This window comes from Lycorma delicatula, chromosome 1 (assembly GCF_047948215.1).
Source record: "Lycorma delicatula isolate Av1 chromosome 1, ASM4794821v1, whole genome shotgun sequence".
NCBI classification, from domain to species: Eukaryota; Metazoa; Arthropoda; class Insecta; order Hemiptera; family Fulgoridae; genus Lycorma; species Lycorma delicatula.
The window spans coordinates 341,807,569-341,831,636 of NC_134455.1; the positions used below are offsets into that span (position 1 = coordinate 341,807,569).

A 24,068-nucleotide genomic window follows, 5' to 3' on the forward strand; every position below is an offset into this window, starting at 1 on the left:
AATTTATGGTTAAACTATGAATCGGTGGATAAATAAATTTAAGTTTTGAATATTACGTAAACAATGAACTTTCTTCTTAAAAAATCGATAGATTCTCTTTGTTCTAAGAAATAATATACTATTTTTGTAACGAACATAAAATATTGTTAATTGAATATGTAAAGAATGGATTCTCACAGACATATTTAATTTTATTTAAATTAGAGTTCATTGAAGTTCTATGCAACACAGGAAAGGTTACAGCGCGTTATAAAGGGTGGGCACGTTTACATTTATTTTTACCTTGTTATGATTAAAACGTGCTGAAATTCAACGTTAATATCTATTATTCACCCAAGAAATGAACGCTTTGCAGGAGAAACAAATTTCAAATGTTTACTTAACATTTTCACTCGCAGATATATTTTTAAGAAATATATTTTTATACACACAAAAATTTAAAATTGATAAAGGACAATGTTTTATTCAGTTCTATTTTTAATAACATTAAATTTTCATAAAATAATACCGATTTTTTTAAAATCTTTATGGGTCCTCTGATTTGTACTTACAAGAAAATAAATAGAATAGTTAAATTGAAATTTTTTTTGATCGTATGAATACTGTATATAAAGGTAAAAATGAACTGAGTGAAAATTGGCTTGATTTGTAGGCATTCTTAATAGAATTTTTTTTTTCTGGCTAAAACAAATTTGTAATTGATATTACTGGAAGTTCTACATGAAAATACCTTTGTATCTTTAGGAAAAACAGTGCACATCCCGTTGATAAAAGTTTTTAAATTGGAGCAATATCGAACCACAAGTGAATATAAATATAAAAATAAAAAAATGCTACAGCGCACCGCCTCCGAACGCATAAACTACCTGTGAAACAGCCTCTCTGCAGTGTACCCAGCGGGCTGGTCTAGTGATTAACTCGTCATCGCAAATCATATGATTTCAAAGAGGAGAGTTCAAGGTTCAAATCCTAGTAAAGAACTTTATACGGATTTGAATGCTAGATCGTGGATACCGGTGTTCTTTGATGGTTGGGTTTCAATTAACCACACATCTCAGGAAGGGTCGACCTGAGACTGTTCAAGACTACACTTCATCCACATCTACATATCATTCTCATTCATCCTCTGAAGGAACCACCTTGAACCACCTTGCGGTGGTTCCGAAGAGTAAACAAAAAAAAAGAGAGCCTTTTTGCAATATTCATATAATATACTATATAACTAATAAATTTGAATTTGGACAAAAACAGAACTGTTTTGTAATTAGTTTTAAGAGTAATATCACATAGTTACATAAAAATTATTGTTCTCATCTACCAGTTTTCACCTAAAGTTTATAATTTACCTTTTAAACTACATTATTTGTTAAAATCTAACATACGATTTTTATTTGCTATCAGTTCTGTAGCTGTTGTCATGAAGTGGATAAAAGTTAACGCATTCAATTTTTTAAAAGCTTTCCTTAACGCGTTTCTTGTACAAGTAAAACAGTATTAGTCCACGCACGTAGCTTTCTTATACTTAATATTTAATTATTTTAAATTTGATGTTTGATAAATAATTATCTAACCCAATAGTTTGACATTTCCTTAATTTATTTGTTTAATAATACGACTCCCGCTTACAGCACAAGTTGTATTTTGTCATTAGTGCCGTAATAAATTTATATCTTCATATATATATGTATGTATTTACTTAAAGTCAATATTTTAAGATAAAATAAGTTTTATTACCTCCATATTTTATTTATCAATGCTTCTACATAAACCTATGAAAAAAAAAATGGATATTTATAAAATTATAAGTTCATATTTCCGCTAAAAGTTTCTGTGAGGTCTCAACTAAAACTTTTAAAAATATAATAAAAAAGCGTTAATAAATTTGTATAAAGTAAGAAAACTCTGATTATAGATTTCTTATAAGGAGGATTCTAATTTGTCACTGTACAACGCGCAGACGGTTACTCCAATCACTGCCAAACTAAGGAATGGTTAATCCTGTTTCATTAAGATTGGTGTACTAAATTTGAATTCATAGCAATACCCTTGGAATATATATATATATATATATATATATATTCGTGTATATAATGCAGTATAAAGAACCTCCTTTCTAACTATAACATATCTAACCTACCTATCCTTATTCTGTTATCCAGTAATTATGAATTTAATTAAAGATAAATCTTGGGATATGTCCTTTGATTTGAATGATTTGCACTCTAAAATTGAATATTTTTTTTAATGTACATTATTTAATATTCAAAATCCTTATTTATCAACGACAAAATAATATTTCCAGTTTTGCTGAAAATTTGCTTCATTTTAATAATATTTAAAAGAAAATTTTATCAAACCAGTCAGAAGAGTTAAATTAATAAAGAGTAAAGTTTATTAAAGAGTTGTTATATCAGATGTTCTATTTACATGTAAAAAAATGGGCAAAATTTATTTCTTCAGAATATGACTGCTGCTTGTTAAGTAATATCATCTACGTATCCGTAATTTGGTAGCATTCTCATGGTTTATTATTAGTAATTCTTTGTAAGAAGTAAAAAATCATGAAAAGATTTTAAAGGTAAGGTAAAACAGCAATCTTTTACTATTAAATACTACATCTACACCAACAACTTTCTGAATTTTACTTTCTATTTTCTGTATCCAAGAAAGGTAGTTTTAATAAAGTTCTTATTTTACAAAAATTTAACGAATTTTGAAATTTTAATTAAAATGAAAGAGTTTACAGTGAATTTCAAGGACCATTCGGTGAACATTTACATTTTTTCGATATTTTGTTCTTATAGATTATTAAAGTCAATTATCATTAGCACAGAGAACTGAAAGGCATATGCTCATACTGATAGTAATACAGTAAAAAAAATTTAACCTTTAAAATTAAAAAATTTAATTTAGAATCAGCTATTGTTTTGTGATTTAGATGTGTTTATTAAGTGTTGTTATATTTGATAATATTAGAAAGAAATGATAATATTAACTGTGAAATAGATATTTGTGCGAGATTATTGCGAACTTCGTTGCATATTTGGAAGAGAAAACAAAAACTTCTTTTTTGTAATGTAGACTTATTTATAAGTCATTTTAATCTATCTTTTTAACATTTTGGTTGGGCTAACCTAGGCCATAGAGGAATGCAACATGGATCAGTTACCACCAGCTGATAGGATCGACGAAGGGGCATCTGATTGTAGAGGTTATTAAATAATATCAATAAAACGTAGTCCATTAACGTCGTCGAATAGAGATCCGAGGAGGGTAGCTCGTAGAAAACTAATTAGAAATCACATAGCGAACAATTTATCCGAAAATTCAAGCGATATCGCAAGTGTAATTATGGAATCACAACCAACTTCTAGTCAGTGGAGAAGCATACGAAAGCCGAGAAAACAAACTGCCATTCATAATCCTATCAATGGTGTATTAGTCATATCAAATAGATTCAGTGGCCTTCCATTAGAGGATACGAATATTACGAACCAAACGGAACCCGTCAAGCCCCCATCTATTGTACTTTGCGGGACAAAAGATGTGCTAAGGTTAAAGCAACGGTTAGAAACGGTCTTGTGTAACGGGGATTATAACATTCGGCTTGTAAGAGGTAAACAACTTAGAATAATTTCTAGAAATGTTGAAGCGTACAAGAAAACCATAAATATAGTTTGAGAACACGGTTTAGTAGGTCATAACTTCAATAAAAAGGATCAATGAGGCTTTCGTGTCGTGATTAGGAACCTGCACTACACGATTCCACTAGAGATTATCAAGGAAGAAATCGAAGCCCACGGGCTTCAGATGAAGGACTTAATAAATGCAACCACAGAGTAACAAAAGAGCCAACATCGACTTTTTTCGTGGATCTAATACTGCAGGAGAACAATAAAACTATATTTGAGTAAAATATAATGCGAATTGTAGCGTTTCGTTCGAAACACCGCGGAAACCAACACGCCTCCTGCAGTGTATGAGATGCCAACAATACGGGCACACCAAACTCAATTGCATGAGACCCTTCCGCTGTTTAAGTGTGGGAAAGGACACCGAATAGCTGATTGTTCCAGGAAGAACAGGAGCACTCCCAACCTGTGCTTTATGTCAATCCGACCATCTGGCAAACTATCAAGGCTGAGGAGTGTACCAAGAAACATTAGAAAGGAAACGAAGGCAAAAAGCGAATTGGAACTCACAATTTGCTTCGAAAGTCGAATCCGCTGGCCGCAGGACGACCGGTCCCACGTTTGATGATAAAAAGTTCCCCAACTTGAGACGAGAAGCAACTGATACAGTCAGCGCAAAGCCTGCGTTTCTCCACAGAACGTATGCTGCGACAGCTGGCCGTAATCGTGAGAATAATGTCGACAGACTTTCTTCAAATATAGATTTCCTAGTTAAACAGATTGAAGTCTAATAACCTGTGCTTACTCAGTTACTCTCAAAAATTTGTTAATGATAAAATTTCTCCGGATCGTTACATGAAACATTAACGGTCTACTTTCTAGGCAGGAAGAACTAGAAATTATGGCAATTACCAATTCACTGGACGTAATACTAGTATCTGAGGACGCATTTTACAGATCGGAAATACCTTAGGCTTCAATGTTTCTCGGTGTATGTTACAAATCACCCAGACAGGAGAACCCTTGGGGAACTGCGATACTGATTAGGAATTCTCTAAGCATCACCAACTTCCAGGTTTCTGCATTATCCAGATTCAGGTAACCATGGTTGAAGTTACGAACTGGACCTATAAGACTGTCCGCGGTGTACTGCTCTCCGCGCCATACTATAACTTACAAGTTGTTCTCTAAATGCATTGCGACTCTAGGTTCTAGGTTTATCGAAGAAGGGGACCGGAACGGGAAAGACCCGTTGTAGGGTTCGCGGTTGAAACCAGCATGTGAAGAAGGTTGAAGAGGTGTGTTCAAAATCTACGCTTGGACATAGTTTTGGGATTTCAGCCGACATACTGGCATACGGACTTAACGAAGATCCCGGATTTACTTGACTTTTTTATCACTTAAAGTATATCATCTACACACACTCTGGTAAGAGTGTGTGAGTGAGCAAGAAGGTGTTATGGAGAAAAAGGAAGCCTATCTTGCATACGAAATGAACAGATTGGGTATCTTACCATGACTGGACCGAGAAGAAACTGATTGAGCCATATCCGCTTGATACTCCTTAGGATATTGACCATGGATCATACTTTCTAACGTATGTTGGAAAGTAACATCTTCACGGCGATCTACACCTGAAGATGTACTTTCGACCATAGACAATACCTATCCGAGAGTGATACATCTAATTGACTGAAAGCGGTGTCTCAAGAAAAAATTGGCAGCGATTCAGGAGGCCAGAAGACAGAAATTAGTAGGGCTGCGCGGAGGCTGAGGAGGTTTTTGAAGTCTATCAGACACGAAACATTCAAGAAATACATCAGAAATCTTTCTAACCTGAATAGAGATGGTTGCACCTTATGGATGGCTACAAAGGGGCTGCAATTATCCACAAGTATGCTTCCTGCCCTACAGGGACGTACTGGATAGTGGGTGAGGATTGACAAAGAGAAAGCCGATCTATTTGCTTCACACTTAGGCGAAACATTCCAATTTCATGATGAAGAGGGTCCTAATGACGAGGATATTAAAGACTTCTTAGAAAGCCCAATGCCAGTCAGCTTTCCAATTAGACCGATCTCAACAAGGGAGTTAGTGAAATTATTCAACTAAGGAAGGTGACTAAAGAAAGCCTCGGATTTTGATTTAGGAACGCACAAAATGCTTGTCATGCTACCCCTTAAAGACATTACGTATTTTAAGGATCTCTGTAAGGCTGTCCTGCGGACGTCTTACCTTCCAACGGAATAAAAGCTATCACAGGTGGTATAATGATCTTGAAACCAGGGAAGCCTGCACAGAAGATTTCTTCTTACAGGCAAATTATCCTTTTACCGGCCATATCTAAATTGTTTGAAAAGGTGTTACTTTGCAGGCCTAGGGCAGTTTTGGTAGGTGAGGGGATAATTCCGGACCACCAATTTGAGTTCAGGTACGGCCACTCCACTATCGAACAATCCCATAGAGTCGTCAAGGTCATCATGTCTGGAGGAAAGAAAATTCTGCTAGGCGGCATTCTTACACATCCAACAGATCTTTTATAAGGTATGGTTTCCTGGCTTGCTCTGTAAATTAAAATTAAAACTTCCCCAACCATATCACCTTGTCTTACGGAATTATCTTGAGGAACGTTTCTCTCAGGTAAGATGTAATGATGAGTTATCGAAATTCTTTGACATTAGCTCGAGTGTCCCTCAAGGCTCTGTATTATATTAGCTCCTGTGTTATATACCATATTCACAGCAAAACTTCCAGCCCTGGAAGATCGCATCGTCGCCACATTTGCCGAACATATTGCTATCCTTGCCCTTAACGAAGACCCTGGCCTAGCCTCGCAGGAACTTTAAACTTCCATTTTATGGTTCATGTTTTGATTTATCAGGATAAATAAAAACATGTCGCATTCGCCATATCAAAGGGTGACTGTCCCAGTAGGTACATGGATGGTGTCTTGATCCCACAAACAGAGAGTGTAAGGTGCGTTAGTAGGACTTCACCTAGATCGGCGTGACTTCACCTGGAACTGTCACGTGAGCATGAAAATAATACATCTAAACGCGAAGTATAGGGAACTGCACTGGCGGCTACGGAGAAACTCACACCCACGTTGTCAAAAAGTATTGATTTACAAAGTTATCCTTCCACCAATCTGGACTTATGGCATAAAGTTGTTGGGAACAGCTAGTAATAGTAACATAGATACCATACGACGCTTCCAAAACAAAGTAATGAGAGCGATTGCAGAGACATCATGGTTCACGCGGAATGATGAAATTCACGAAAATCTAGAGCTTCCGATGATTCGTGAGGTTGTGAGACAGCGCAGTGTTAAATACCAACAACCACATGAAAATCACGTCAACCGCTTAGTAATTAATCTTCTTGATAACAGTAGGGACGTCCGAATATTGACGTCTCGATGTTCTTGACTTAGGGGCTACTGAATGACACTGTAATAAATGACAACTCCAAATCTAGTAATATTATTTTTATTTTTTATTTATTTTTTTTTTTTGTTTTTGTGGACTATGAAGCGTTGGCAGAAATATTTTTTCTAATGGACTTTAAGATTACTGATAACTATTATGACTTACTTATAATGGGAGTTTCTTAAGTACCCCTCATCATGAGCTTCTTGTCAAGCGACTTACTTGGTTCCACTTCAGGAGCCGATTTTAAATATATCGATTGTAGAACAGAAAATAAATGAAACCTTTGTAATTTTTTGCATTAAGTCTTTAAGTATCAACAATGTATCACCTATTTTCTTTCCATACTAAATATAACAACATGACAAAGAAATTAATGCCTATGTTCTAATATATATAAAATAACAAATGCAGCAAATGCTAATAAGAAAGCATGAAATTTATTTTATAAAGATTAATTTGCGGTTTATTAAATTAAGGAAAATAAAATTTATTACTCTTTTGCATAAGTTATCTATGTAGATGTATTGTAAGCTACTATGAATTTTCTAAACATTCAGTTTAATCTTTAACTGTTCTTTTCACTTCTTACATTTTTTTTTATAATTTTATTTTAATACATCATTCATCCCCATAAGTTGACTTAGGTGAACTGCTACCATGATATCAGAACTGCATACAGTAGTCTAAATGATTTAAAACAAGAATTGATGGGCTTTACAACTTTTACTGAAAGAATGATTATTCTTAGCTAAAATATTGTAATTCTTAAAATAGAGGGAATTTAATTACGAATATTTACAGAGTAAGAGAGAGAAAAAGAGACGTGTTAAATAAAATCGTCTTTTTATTGATTTTTACAACAAAAAAAATTCTTTCATTGTTCTCCAATGTATTTAAAAAAACGGCACATTATTAAGACAAATGTCAGTGAAATATAAAATATATCAAAATGAATGGAACGATATAATAGAATGTTATAACTCTCGTTATAAATTGAATTCATTTCTGTTAAGCTGGTCACACAGCAATTAGACCACGCTGGATGAAACAAAAACGTTTTTGTTTGATCCTCTTTCTCCTATTGTACTGAAATGGTCCGTGTACAGATACCGGTTACTTTTTAAAAAATTATCTTTCCATAGAAAGCAAAACAAAAGTGGTCAAAATTAATATCCGCTTTAAAATGATTTAGCCTACTTCAAGTTAAAATTACCAACACTTCAATAATAAATTCAATCATTTTTATTTGACCGTGTAAATCGTTTTTATTTATTTTAAAAATTTCAATGAGAATTTCTAAATCGTGTTTTACATTTTATTAAACTATGTACTTGTAGATAAAAATTGGTCAAACGTAATGTCGAAGCACACTTTGATAGAAATTAGAACATAAAAACTTCGACGCGGCCAAATATAAAAAATTTCCATACTGAAAGTTTTATAGTTTCCTCTCCGGTCTTTGAAAGTAATAACAAAAATATTTTAATAGCTTCATAAATATTTTTTATTTTATATTTTATCTCTTGAATAATGAATGAGCTTTGAAGAGAAAATTGCACAATTGGAAAATAAATTTATCTCATACGATTGAAAAAATTTATATTTAAGTTTTAATAGGTAGACTTAACCCAACGGGTTGGTCTAGTGGTGAACCCGTCTTCCAAATTAGCTGATTTGTAAGTTGAGAGTTCCAGGTTCAAGTCCTAGCAAAGGCAGTTACTTTTATAAGGATTTGAATACTAGATCGTATTTTTGTGGTTGGATTTCAATTAACCACACATCTCAGGTATGGTCGAACTGAGACTGTACAAGAATACACTTCATTTACACTCATACATATCATCCTCTGAAGTAATACATGAACAGTAATTTTCAGAGGCTAAACAGAAAAAAAAGAATAGGTAGACTTACTTGAGGGGCATCGTTAAGGCCTCCTTAAAATGACACTATCGTTCTCAATAGTAAACTAAATCCTAACTTTGCTTAACAAAGGAAAGAGAGAAAATGAGTGCTTCCCGTTGCCTTCTTTCCCGAGCTTTTCTTTCTTTTTCCTGTTTAGCCTGCGGTAACTACCGTTTAGATAATTCTTCAGAGGATGAGTGAGGATGATATGTATGAGTGTAAATGAACTGTAGTCTTGTACATTCTCAGTTCGACCGTTCCTGAGATGTGTGGTTAATTGAAACCCAACCACCAAAGAACACCGGTATCCACGGTATTCAAATCCATGTAAAAATATCTGGCTTTACTAGGACTTGAACGCTGTAACTCTCGACTTCCAAATCAGTTGATTTGGGAAGACGCGTTAACCACTAGACCAACCTGGTAGGTTTCTTTCCCGAGCTAAATACACTTTGCTAAACGTATATCAAGGCATATCAAGAAATGCAGTTGTATTCACCTATACAAGTGATGTCTGCTCACTATAGAAACTGGCTGAAAAATCAATGTAATTTGTCTCAGAGAAATCAGTTTTAATTAACGTCTTAACTTAAGTACAAGATCGATTAGAGTAGGTAAAGTAAAGTAGCAAGTTTGTGTACCATTTTCTGTTTGAAACAATCAATCATGTGTATTTTCCTCTAAATGGATGAAAAAAGTAAGGTGAATATTATTTAAATGTATATATTAGTGTGTTTATTAGATAGTAAGGTGACAAATTCTGAGCTATCCTGAGTGACATTAACTGCTACTAAAATCCTGAACTTTTAATTCAAAAGTCAATGTTCAGAAATTTGCGGAATAAATCACAGTTTTATACCAATCACAATAGAAAGAATTGATCTAAAATCATGTATTAAATGAATAAAAACATTAAACATTAAGTGACTGAAAGAAAGTAATGGTCTCTTAAACCAAAATATAGTAAACATCGAATACTCTTAATGAAAGACGCTAGTTTAAAAAAAAACATTTAATTGTCAAATAAAAAATACATAGAATGTGCATCTTTATTTCACAAATATCCAAGGAGTCGTTAAAAATTCTTAAAGTTTTCGGTTTAATCGTTAGTTATTTTTAATTTAAATTATAATTAGAGTATTTATCTCCTGTCAGACATAATGATGCTATATAAATATTGAACGATTATAATATTGTAAAAGAATTAAATCCATGAAATAATATTCCATTTAAAGTTTATATTCGGATTGAAATCTTTCAGAACACCAAGTAACTGGGTTTTTACTAGAATCGCTTGAATAATGCTTGCTTAATTTTGTTATGTCATCTAGTACTCTCAAAATTTTTCCTTGTTGAGTAAACAATAGTGAACACGATACAACATCGAAAATAATCAGTATGTATTTTTTATTCATAATATATTAGAATATAAACATGGTGATTAAAAATCACCTTGTTTATGTAATAAATGGTAAACAAACAATTGTCGTTTTTTTAGGGGAAAAGTTTCACAACAGCCTTAAGGCGCTTAAAAATCCAATAAAGTCTCGGAGATTATTTAACATGTACTTTTTACTGGATTTCAGTAAGTACTGGCTACGTCAATAATCTAAAGCAGACAGTTGGACTATTGAAAAAACCAGAATGTAGAAAACTGGAATATGTATATATCCAAAACGCTTTTCAATGGATTAATAACATTTAAACAGGCAACTAAAATTTAATATATGTTTAATATACGATATTAGAGTAAACTCCTCAATCGAGCTTTTTGGACAGCTCAACAAAAAATATTATATAAAAATCCGAAAGAGGTAATATCTCATTTAAAAAGACTAATTTATTTAAATAAAACTGTGAAATTAGAGGTTGTAAATAACTTTAAACAAAACGATGACTTGTAAATTTAAGTTAAAACGCACCCGCAAAAGGCGCTGATAAAAAAAGTAAATTACTTTTTAATTCACAATTTCTAGCAGTTAAGCTATCCCAAAAAACTAGGTAAAGATTAATCAAGATTATAAAAAAAGCATTAATAGTAAAAGCATTTTTAAAATTAAAAAATTATTATGAAAGCTACTTTAATTTCTTGTAAATATTCCTGAATAAATATACTTTAAAAATTACAAAAGGGTATCATCAGGTAGAACTCTAAAGGAATCATACATTATTTAATTCAATAATAAATATATTTTAAATAATAAATAACAAATATATTTTTTGCTCCGGTCGAAACCAAGTCCAGGTTCCTCCAATAACATCTATGCACTTCCGGGGCGGGCAACCTAGCATTACTTTGGCATTTTCATTTATGTTGGCCAACGGGGCAAAGGTCTTGCTCAGGAGCTCCCTGTTGAGTACGGAATTGGCGGCCCCGAGCTGAATGCGGTTGTGCTTCTCGGTTTCGCTGTTAACAGCAGGGCCAGGAGGCATGATCATGATCTGTTTTTGCCAATGCCGGGCTGAGTGCGAACAGAAAGTAAAAGATTTTCAAATTTATTTTAAAGAAAGAGTCACTTCCATAAAATACATTAATCCATCATCGTAAACTTTAATCGCTAAGACGTTTCTTTTTTATCTGTTCAAGGATAATCAAGAGTTACACGTTAAGATTACAGTACTCAATTTACTTTTTAGATATATATGAATGTATTCTGTTTAACGATTAACTAAAATATTACGTTAAAATGGTTGATTGTTTAGTACAGAGCCTAAATATTTGTCTTAAAACCTACAATTTAAAATTTAAGAGTTACCATTTTTCTTAATTCAGCAGGAATTACCGAGTTAATGAATGTAAATGTAACCTTTTATTTCCTTCGTTTAAGTTAATACATTGATAAAATAGGTTATTTCATTAACTTATATAATTAAGTTATAACGGTCAGTAAAAAGAGACAGAATAGTAAACTAAAATTATAAGAAGCTTTTGGTCACAAAGAATGGTCCAGAAGGCGAACAGTATCATTCGTATTCACTGTTTTCGTGTTTGCTTCTATGTTGTTACGGGCCTTTACTTTTTATTATTCACAATGCGAACAACACTCACTCTTCACATTGTTGTTGGTACAACACATTATTCAAAAGACTTCTTGATATTATTAACATTTACTACCCTGGAAAACGTAAAAAGGAAAGAGAACGAAGTGAAACCTTCACAGAAAGAAATTGAACTAGGCTACATTAGAATTTTCATAAAAAATATATAATCGGTTACCAGATTTGATGGAACATGATAACACTATCTACCATTTATATTTTTTCGTTAAGCAAATGAGATTTACTTGATAGAGTTGTCAATTGTTTTGCAGTTGACTCCTCCAAAAGTGTAGTTATGGTTTTAAATGACCGATAAGTGACAAATTAATATCTTTAATCCATTGTTTATAGAATATAATTTTCCATATTTGTCAGTTTTAGAGCTTTTTGAAAGTTTCAGAAAGTTTCGGAAGGATTGCGAGTACACGTTTTAAGGAAAATAATGAGATATGTGTTTACGTCGGTTAAGGGTATCTTTCACCTAAAATATTGTCGTAAGAATTACTTGTTACACTGTTAATGCGGTATAACTAATTAGTTGCATATGTCTGTGGGAATGATTATTGATTAGGAGGTGTCTTTGGTGGATACAAAAACCTTTTCAAGACATAGTAGATAATAATCAATCACTTCAGATAATTTTCAAAATTCTGATTAAGAATTTTTGGAAATTTATGAGCATAGTATAGCAGCAATTGTTCCTTTCTGTACTACCGCTGCAGCACTACGAATAAAAATACTCTAAGATTACATTTTACTGTTGTAATTTTTGTCATAAATTTAGAGTTTAATTGAATGTCCTCATTTCACATTGTGAATTTTTTATCGTTAAATACCTTTTTTTTTATTCGTTAATATTATTAAAAACCAGATTATTAGAAATAAAAAATTAGAACCAAAAGTTAAAAAGCTATAAAAAGTACTTCGAAATGATCTTACAACTAATTGAGCAAAGTTACAGGCAATTTCACTAAAACTAAGGAAAAATCTCGAATGTGAAGAGTAAAATTAAATATTAAAATGTTTATTATTAAATATTAATATGAACAGAAAAGCAGATTAGCCGTTGAACTGAATTAAAATCGCAAACTATTCCGGCATCCATTTTAATGATAAAACTTTAGCTTACGCGTCTAGATTAATTTCATAGATATAATCTCTAACCCGCGCACCCTAGATCGTTTCTCTTAAGTATTTCAGGTACATTAGAAATTCTGGATGGGAGTTTGCTAAATCTCTTCGGTTTAAAGATAGAGACACGCGTGCCAGCGAGATATGGACTGTTATTACAAGCCGCATTCTCAACCACCCTCCCGCGCATCAGACAAGAAACTCTCGTTAAGTTTGTCGTCTTTAAAATCTCTTCCCCCTGGATTCTTCACCCTACATTCACTTTTACTCTGATCTCCTTCTCAATCTCGTTGTCTATATAAAAAAAACTTTAATGTCAACACTATTTAAAAATACCACTAATTGATATACAATTCATCGTAATACCCTTTCCCCAGCATTTTTTTGAGCACTGCAATTTTATTTCCTAAAAAATGTTTATTTTTTACTTCATAGCCTTGAAAAGGTTTTCCTTTGACGATTAACAAAATAATTAATTCAAACCTGCTAAATATTAAATAAAGCCCTAACCAAATTAATGAAATAACGGTTTTTAAAATTTACACCATTACTTCTTTAGTGGTACTTGCGGCAATCCCTGTTCATCAAGCAGTGCTCTTATCCCTATTCCAAATCCTGTCTTTTTTTATCCATCTCTGGGAAAATTCCTCCATTATATCAATTAGCAAGATTGTTTTTATTTTCCTCATTAAAGGAAACTAAAAATTTCTCTGGTATAAAATTCCGGACAATTCGGGTAGCTTTCCTGAAATAAGAAATTTTTAAAACTAAAATACTTTATTTACCTCTGCTATCAGGTAACCAGCTTTACTATAATTGTTATTTTATTTATTATATTACTGATTATAATTTAATTATAATGTAAATGTAACCTTAAATTACTGTATAAATTAAATAAGAACTTATACGGTTTTTATAGGTATTTCCATCAAAATTTCTTTCGAAATATCTTACTCAACATTTTCTAATCGATATCCTCTACTGTATAGTGCAAAAAGGAATTTACAATTTCAACTAACTTCTCCTTTTGTTACTAACACTGTATTGATTTAGGTACGCAAACAACTGAACGTGTTGCAATTATCTCTTCATTTCTGCATCGCATTACTTAAACTATGTCATTCACTCAAGGAATCGACGTAGGAGGAAATTGTATTGCCATAGTCCAAAAATTTGATCTTCTGACACTTTCTGTGAAAAATCGTTAGGCTAACTGAGATTAATTCATCTATTTCATCTTGTTCCAGTGAAAATGGATATTATCCGTATTAAAACACATTATAATAACGATTTACATATTTCTCACAGTGCTTTCCATTTCTCATCGGTTGTAATTGAACAGTAACAGCGCACAATTTTATCTTAAAAAGCAGAAAAATCATGGAATGGTGATATACCGTACTTGCACTTACTAAGTACGAAATATATAAGATAGATAGATCGATATAGGTATAAAAAGTCGACAATGATTGATAATGTTGAGAAAATAACGATACAAATCAAATTAGTAACCACCAAAAATCTTTAATAACAGCAAGTAAAACCTTTTTTGTATTAATTTGTTGAAACATATCTGTCACAGAAATTATCGGAATAAAAAATATCCACTACATTAATAATATGCCCAAAGATTTACATGAAATTAATTGATCCAAGAACACAATCGAACAAAGAATTATACAACGGCTTTTAATTTTATTGAAAAGAATAGTATATGATGTACTTAAGGTATAGATTTATAAGAAATATTCATAACGCCGACTAGTCTGTTGGTTCCCTACAGTATCTGATTTATTATAAGGAACCGAGGATCAACGTATATGGCCATAATTTTTATTTATTTTTTTTTATTTTTATTTTTTCATTTATATGACATAATACTTGACATCTTTGTATAGCTTTTAAAGGGGGTAAGTAATTTATAGCCAAAAGAATTAAGATTGGTTGTCGATTTCAAACAGTTGATGTCTGCACTAAGACGGCAGACCTGACACAGAACAAATAAATAAAGAAAAGAACTTAGTTTTTTTAATTGAAAACCTTAATCAATTTTGCAACTAATGATAGCAGAGGCAGGTAAATGTGAGTTGTAAATGACTTTTTAATCAAAAAATATTATCAAAGTGGTTTTTCATAATAGTGAACAGGATGTTAAGAAACGGAGTATGAACTAAAAACAAAAAGTGATTAGTTATCTACTGCGATCAGATTTTCCCTCTCAGGTAAATGTTGGAAGAGTGAATACGCTGCCGGAAGCGAACAGTTATTGTTTTCATAGATTTAAAAGCGTCCATTGGCCAGCACTATGGATGGCACTCAAGTCTGAAGTTACGCCTGCCTAAACCATCCAACTACTCATAGAAACGTACAATGGCTCTAGCAGCCGTATATGCATCCACAGTGTATTATCTGATAGATTTCCAATAAAACCCGGTGTAAGACAAGACTGTGTTATCTCAACTTTACTATTCAGTACTGTTATTGATGCAATCTTGCGGAAAGCCTTCAATGGCCGGCGCGGTATCCAATACGGCGTAAACGGCTATGCGACAGACCTAATGTTTGAGAATGATAGCGCTATATTTCCTGATGATGCGGAGACGACAGATACCCTGTACGACGTTGCGAGTGCACACAGCCATACAGTCTCAAAATTAATGCTGAAAATCCCAAGGTTCTAACAACTAACGGCTCATCATCTGCTGTTTTCCTGGCCGGAATACAAATTGAGCAGGTTGACAATTTCAAATACCTTTGGTCATTAATAAAAAAATAAAAAAATTTCATCTTCCGCGGTAGTCCGCGACAGGAAGGATTGGCCAGGTAACTGCTGCCTTACAACCGTTGAACTGGTGCCTATGTAGGAAATAAAATCTAACCTTGACGACAAAGATCCGCCTGTTCCGAGCAGTCATATTACCAGTCTTGCTATATGGATCAGAAACTAAATATAGCTGCCGCAAAACTCGCAGCTACCGTCCGAAAACAATGGAAAAATATCGTACACAATGCTCGTTCTCCAACGGTACCCACAACAACGTTCTGGCTCCGAGCCTACCCTGGCTCATACGTTAAGGGACCAAAGAAGAAGAAGAAGAAGATTAATTAAATTAATATTATATAAATAATATTTATTATTACGCAGAAACGTTTAGTAAGTAATTAATAACATTTATTTATTACGTTTCATCTTAAGTAAAATTTTATGAATCTTTGAAATAAAGTCCACGATTAATATGTATTCCAACTTTTATATTTCATATAATGGATAAAACTAAAAAATTACATTAGCAGTTCCTAATTGAACCAGCTTGACAATAGTCATGGTTAGTGGAATTCGAGCGCTGCAAGTTCTTATTATAAAAGAAAAAGTTCTCCCAAATAATTTTTATTTTAATCGGCAATTCGGGTAAAAGAATAACAAAGTTTTTAAGTCTCTAAAGAAACATGCGATATTGCACATTAACACTTAAATTCAACATATAAGTTTTTCTAGGTTATTGTCCGTACCTTAAACTTCATTGAATGTAACAGCGATTAAAACACTGACACTAAGACTGGTGATGTTTGAGGTGACAAATTAAATAAAATTCTTTGTACCGGGAATGATAAAATGTCTATTGGAATAATTTATTATACGTTTGTATATATTCAATTCATGAAGTAATGATTGAAATAAATTCAACTCGTAGTTTAGATTCTCATCTTATTAATCATATTCACTATTCCAACTTATTTAAATTTCAGCACATACGCCAAACAATATTAAATATCTTCTTTTTTTATATTTCAAATACTAATTTATGTCTTAAAAACACAAATAGTATGAGAAAAATGCTTCAGAATATGCTGCAGAATTTATGGTAAAAATATGAATATTATTTTTCTTATTCTGAAAACAGAATCAATTTACTGTTAGAATCATGGCATTATTCTTAAAAATAAAAGTATGCGTCGCATAATTAGGTTTTCGAATTATTGTTTCTGTATACTTCTTTTCTGCACCTCACAATATTCAGCTAAACTAAATATTACCCTTTTTGAACCAACTAGCTTTTTATGAGCATATCCTTTTTTTTCGCTCATGTCAGATTTACGAGATGAGAAAATTAATGTCAAAGTTCTTATTGTATAACATCAAAGAATTTTCCAAAAAAATTAATTAAAAACAATGACCAATAAAGAAAAAAAATTAGAAACCGAATAACAGCATTACAGAAGTTGAATCACTCATAAATTCAGAAAGTCCTTGTTTGTGTTTAAACTATTTCGAAACTGAAGTAAAGATTTTTTTTTTATTTTCTGATCTTTGATTAAAAGATCTAAAACTTACTTAGATAGTTACAAAATTATGTTTCAAGGAGATCTTACTGGAGAAATTATCTTTCAAGGTAAATAATTTATGTTACAAATTTCATTGATCTTATGAAACAGTCTTCGTACATAGTTTTATATTGTCTTTTCTCGCAGGTCATCTTGACCGACAAGAAAAACTGAATAAAAACGTAGAGGACCTTGTCAGCTCCAACCGATAAAAGTATTGTTTAATCACAATGGGTATATTAATTATTTGTATTAATATAATTAGTGAGAATATTTCATAAAATTATATTCATAAAAGGGAAAGCATTATTTATTATGATCTGTTATAATTTGGTAATTTTGTATTATATTAACAGATTCAATTGTTTTTTAATTGTCGAAATATAAAACGTTTTTTTTAAATAATTTTATTATTCAAAGTAAAAAAATTAAAAATTTGAACCATTTCAATTCAATATTTGGACAAGCAGCACTCCATTCGCATCTACTGTTGAATTGCTAGTGATATAGATAAATAATTCATATAAACAAAACTTTTTAGTTAAATTTGGAATTTCTTTGACTGTAATTCATAGATGGCCAGATTCCTGAGAATTACTACTTGGAACATGAAAAGGCTTTCTTGTCGGCAACAGAAATTAGAAGCTATGGAGCTTAGCAAATCATTGGATGCTATATTAATCTCGGATACACACTTTACCAGATCGAGATTATTTCCGTTTCCGGGGATAATAGGTTTACAAAACTAATCATCATGATGGTAGGGCCCATGGGCGTACTGTGATACTCCTCAAAATAATTATGAAACATCATGAACTACATGGATACAGGACTGATCACATACAACCTCAATTTATATTCATGACTGGGTTAGATCTCATTTTTAATTTCCTTTCTTTGCTGGGTACCCGTTTTATAGCAGGAGGTGACTGGAACACAAAGCATCCTCTTTGGAACTCTCACCTCGTTACTACAAGGCGGAGAGCTTTCAGGGATTGCATTTTCAACAAACGGATTGCATTTTCAACAAACCTAGGATTTAACCAGCGTACTGGACGTCACACCTGATAAAATCCCTAACTTAGAAGATTTCTTTGTCACCTCAGGTATTCCGCTAGTGTTCACTGATGTTAAGAATAGTTTTCACTCGTCGTCTGATCATTCACTCATACTTCTCACCATTAGCACGATTATCGTAAAAAAAGGGAAAAACGGTAGTTTTACCCAATAAAAGGACTGACTATGGGGCTCGTATCAAAGCTACATCCATCTGTTCCTTTGAAAAATAGTACCAATATAGACAATGCGACCCAATATTTACCTCATTGCTGCAAGAGGCGGCCTGGGGTCAACAGCAAAGGATAGACGTGGTGATAGGGAAATACGACCTTCCCGAAAGAAGTCATGGAACTCATTTCTGACAAGAGGAGACTGTGACGGAAGTGGTAATGTTACAGAAGGCCGGTAGATAAAGCATTATTTACCAGAACTGATCATAAATTAAAACAGCTGCTGAGATCTATTAACAGCGAGACTTTAGAATCTTCCTAGTGAATTGATCCCTTTAAAGTGGAGTGACTACTGGCTGTGGAAGGCCATGAGGAACTTAAAGAGGCCATCACCAACGATCCCTGTTGGATGAGTCATGGGGTAGAAGCAACAAAGAGAAAGCTGAAGTATTCGCTAGGCATCTTGGCAAGGTCTTTCAGCCTTTTGATAGAGAAGTGGTGAAGAAGAGATTTATTAATTAATTAATTAATTCCTAAATAGCTCTAGTTATTTGAAAGACTATTTCTTCGAAAACTATGGGCAATTCTGGAGGAGGGACATGTTAATCTTTACCATCAGTTCAGCTTCACGAGTAGTCACTCGACGATTGAACAACACACCGGATTTTAAACGTTTTCAGCAAGTGCCTAGAAAAGAAGATGTTTTGGTTGCTGTTTTTCTAGACGTCAAGCTGGCCTTTGATAAGGTCTTGATAAGGCTTCCTAGAATACTATATTATAAGTTGGAAAGGAGTCTTCCTCAGCCGTATTATTTAATCATGCAAAGCTACTTGAAGGGACGTTTTTCCCAAGTAAGGTAAAATCAGTATTCGACGGTATTCTATGATAGTAAGTCGTTTATTTCTCAACGATCGGGTCTTGGAATTTTATTTTCGATCTTTATGGCAGACCTTCCGACTCCTGAAGATAGTATGGTTGTATCGTTTGCGGACGAAATTCCTGGCTGTGGATGTTGGCCTTACCAGAGTTACTAATTGCAAACTGTGTTGGATCTAATTAGAGAATGACTTCCTAATTGGAAGATGAAGGTAAATCCGACAAAATCTGCACACTTACCTTTGCGATGAGGAGGGTTGATTGCCCTTGATTTCAACTGAATAGCATTTTCATCCCTCTTTATAACAGCGGAGAAAGAAGTGGTGAATATAGAGTGGGAATTTTGCTTACAAATTGAGCCTACAGATGAGAGACAGTGTAGAAAGAGTAAGATATGTCGACGAAAGAATATTTTTGTAGAGATTGTAGGTCAAAGGAAAAGATCTTTTCTTTTTTTTTTTTTGTTTGTGGGCAAAAACGCCTGGGCATTAATGGATCATTAGATCTTTAATGGAAAAGGTCTGTAATACAAGTGTATATGCCAAAAAGCCAACATCAAGATTTAGGAGTTTGAAGAATGCTACAGTAAGATTCAGGAACTGATAGATGGGGAAAGGAGAGGAGCTTGCATTATAGTGATGGGAGATTGGAATGTGGTGATAGGGGAAGGATCAGAGGGAAATGTTGTGAGAGACTTTGGGTTAGGTATAAGAGAAGGACAAGATTGGTGGAATTCTGCAAGTAGAATTCTTTGGTAATTGGTAATATGCTATTCCAAGCTCACAAGAGATGCCGATACACAGACATCAAGAATAAATGGAGAGAGATACCTGATAGATTACTTTATGAAAACAAGTAAAAGAATACAAGTATAGAAATTGTTTAAAAAATTCAAAAACGTATCCAGGTGGAGATATAGATTCGGACCATAATCTTGTGGTGGGAGAGTTACTGATGAGGATGGAGAGAGTGAACAAAGGAAAAATAGTAGAGAGGTTAAATAGGGAAGTACTGAAAGATGTGGAAAAGAGGAAAAGGCTAAAGGAGAATTGTTTGGTAAATAGAGAGAGAAGGGAAGAGGACACAGATCCAAACACGAAATAGATATACATGAAAGAGATCTAATAAATGCCATCAAAGATGCTGGGGATAAAAAGCAGACTAGGAGGATAAAGAAAAAATGGATTACAGAGGTGATGCTGGATAAAATGGATGAGAGAAGAAATTGGAAGAATGTCAGAACATAAAAGGGTAAGAAGATGTATAGGAAACTAAATAGTGAATTAAGAAGGGAGACAGAAAGGGTGCAGCAAACATGGTTGATGGAGAGGTGTGAAGATATTCAGAAATTGGAGAGGGTAGGGAAATTTGAAGAGATGTGTAGAATAGTTATGGAACTGGTATTTAAAAAGGGAAATGGTAAAACTAGAATGGAAATAGCGACAGAAGATAGGGAGGTGGTTGATGGGAAGAAAGAACAAGGTTCTAGGTAGATGGAAACAATATGTGGAAGGACTTTTTAAAGAAGATATAAGACCAGAAATCCTAGGAATTGAAGATGAATCAGAAGTGTGTGTGGAGAAGAAAGGTTGTTACTTTAGGAGAGGTAGAAAACGCCTTAAAGGAAATGAAGAACAGGAAAGCATGTGGCGTCGATGAAGTACTGGCTGAGCTATGGAAAGGTTTAGGGGAAAGGAGAATTAGAGATATCACAAGTTTGTGTAATTTGATATATGAGAGTGGTGATTGGCCGGGAGATTTCGTGACTACTATTATGGTCCCAATCGAAAAGAAGAATACATTGAAATCTGAGGAATATAGGACCATTAGTCTTATATCGCATGCAGCTAAGATACTACTAAGAATGTTGAATGGGAGACTTTTTGGAGAAATAGAGAGATCAATTGGGGAAGAGCAGTTTGGGTTTAGAAGGGGGAAGGGAATAAGGGATGCAATAGGGTAAATAAGAGTGATCGGAGAAAGATATATTGAAAATAAAAGAAATTTATATACGATGTTCATAGATCTGGAGAAGGTATTTGACAGGGTGGAATGGGATAAATTGCTGGGAATCATAAATGAAAAAGGAGTCATTGGAAGGAAAAAAGATTAATAAGAAATCTGTACTTATCATAGAAAGTAAAAATAAAGATTAGGAATGAGTTATCGGAGGAAAGCAGACTTGTGAGAGGGATGCGGCAGGGATGTTGCATGTCACCAACTCTGTTCAGCTGTTACTAGGAAGCAATAATTGAAAAGAGTCTAACTGGTAATAAGGGTGTAAATATTGGAGAAAGAAGTATAGAGTGCATTAGGTTTGCTGATGACATAGCAGTGTTAGCAGAGACTGAGTACATGATGAATGAAATGTTGAGAAGAATAAATCAAACCTGCGAGGAGTAAGAGAAGAAGATTAATACAAAGAAGACAAAAAGTATGATAATTAGCAAATCAACCAAAAGAGCAACAATTAGGATTGGGGGAAATAAAGTTGACCAAGTGGCATTCTTCAAGTATCTGGGGTGCATCATTAAGGAAGATATGATGTGTGATAGTAAGTTAAATTACGAATTGCTAGGGCAAAGGAAGCATTCAGCAAAATGAGGCGATTGCTATGTAGCAAACTAGATCTGAGACTAATGAAAAAACTTGCGAAATGTTTTGTGTGGAGTGTGGCCCTTTATGGGGCAGAGGCATGGACTATTAGGAAAGGAAAGGAGAAAAGATTGGAGCCGTTTGATATGTAGGTTTGGAGGAGGTTGGTAAAGATCAGCTGGACGGAGAGAGTTCGGAATGAAGAGGTGCTTCGTAGAGTGGGAGAGGAGAGGGCGATTATCGAAATAATAAAAAGAAGAAAATACAGTTGGTTGGGGCATTGGTTGAGACGTTACTGCCTGTTGGTGACGGCATTGGAGAAATTTGTAATAGGGAGGAAAGCAAGAGGTCGGAGACGAATGAAAATGGTAGACAATATAAAAAGGGAAGAAATTACTATAAAATGAAACGGATGGCAGAGAATCGAGCAGACTGGAGGGCGGCCATGTGAAAACCTGCCTTTTGGCAGAACACTTATTATTATTATTATTATTATTATTATTATTATTGTTGTTGTTGTTGTTGTTATTATAATAGCGTGCGATACTAGGTCTGCACCTTTACCGCCGACTGCCGTAGAGGACTCACGTCAGGGAGAAACCGAAACAGCTTAACGTTAAGTTCAGGAAGTTCTACTGGTTGCTAGGCAGGAGTTCGCGATTATCATTATCGAACAGTTGTTGTATACAACAATCCTGAAACCTATCTGGATCTACAAATGATTCATCTGTGTGGTACTAAAAGCTAGAGTAATATTAATATCAGCGATTGACAATCAGCGATTTCAGAAAAAATTATTGAGAATAATAACAGGGGCGCCGTGCTTTACAAGAAACAGTGACATATATGGTTATCTGAGGGTCCCGAGCGTTCTATAAGAGGTACAACAATTCAGTACTAAATTCAAAATGAGACTGAACAGTCATGTGAGGTGGCTTACAGTTAACCTCTTGTATAGTAGCGAAGACGTTCGGCGCCTAAAGCGGCGTACGTGTTGCTTTTGTGAGGTTCTTCGATTTGAGCGAATCCATTACATTGGGACGTTATGCTTCAACAAAATATCTAGTTTTTTACCGTTTAGTGTTTTCATAATTTTTTGTATTTTTTATTCTTTTTTCATTTTAACTAATTATTTTTTTTTACTTTTTTTATATTTCCTCTTTTTGATATTTCTTCGTTTTTGTGATTCTTTGTGTAACTGTGTACATAATTCTTGTTGTTTTCTTTTTATATAATTGTGTCAATGTTCTTTACACTCATCAGTGTATTTAATTGTTTGTCTTTGTTATATACTTGTATGTACTATATAAGATATCCATATGCATACATGTATATGCATTTATAATTCTTGTGAGGTTTTAATGGAGATTTCTTTGTATGTCATTTATGTATTGTAATAAGATTACTTATGGTTAATTGGAACTGATAGTAAATAAAACTAACTTTACCGGTAAAAAAGAAATTTGGATTAAATATTAACAAAAAACTAAATATTAGAATTAAATATTAAAAAAAAGAACAATTAAATATTTTATAAAAACAAAAATTAAAATCTAGAATAATTTAAAAATTCATAGACTTCTTTCCACTTTCAAATAAATTGATTATAACTGCTATTAAAATTTTATAATATCTTAAATTAGTTGTTAACTTTGCGGAGTAAACAATACTAATATACTAGACAGAAAATTTATAATTCTAAATATGAATAAATTTTAAAAATTAACCGCTTCAGTATTTAAAGAATATCTTTATCCGCTGTCACAGTCAACTGGTAAAGTTCTCTGACAAATTCCTTAGCGTCACTTCAGTTTAGAAATTTCATATTTCCAAATAAAAAATCCACCCGAATCAGATAAAAGTTCAGCGGTTTACCCGTTCCATACTAAAGCTAGAAAGAAATTTGTGAT

The 24,068-nt window shown here is 33.3% G+C and overlaps 2 long non-coding RNA genes across 2 annotated transcripts in view; one reads left to right on the forward strand and one right to left on the reverse strand.

The window, feature by feature from the left end:
- Positions 1-24,068, reverse strand: part of LOC142318381 (uncharacterized) — a 309,019-nt gene that overhangs the window by 249,795 nt on the left and 35,156 nt on the right. The gene's annotated exons all lie outside the window — the stretch shown is intronic.
- The window catches only part of LOC142318383 (uncharacterized), a 173,744-nt gene that overhangs the window by 143,900 nt on the left and 5,776 nt on the right, over positions 1-24,068 (forward strand). The gene's annotated exons all lie outside the window — the stretch shown is intronic.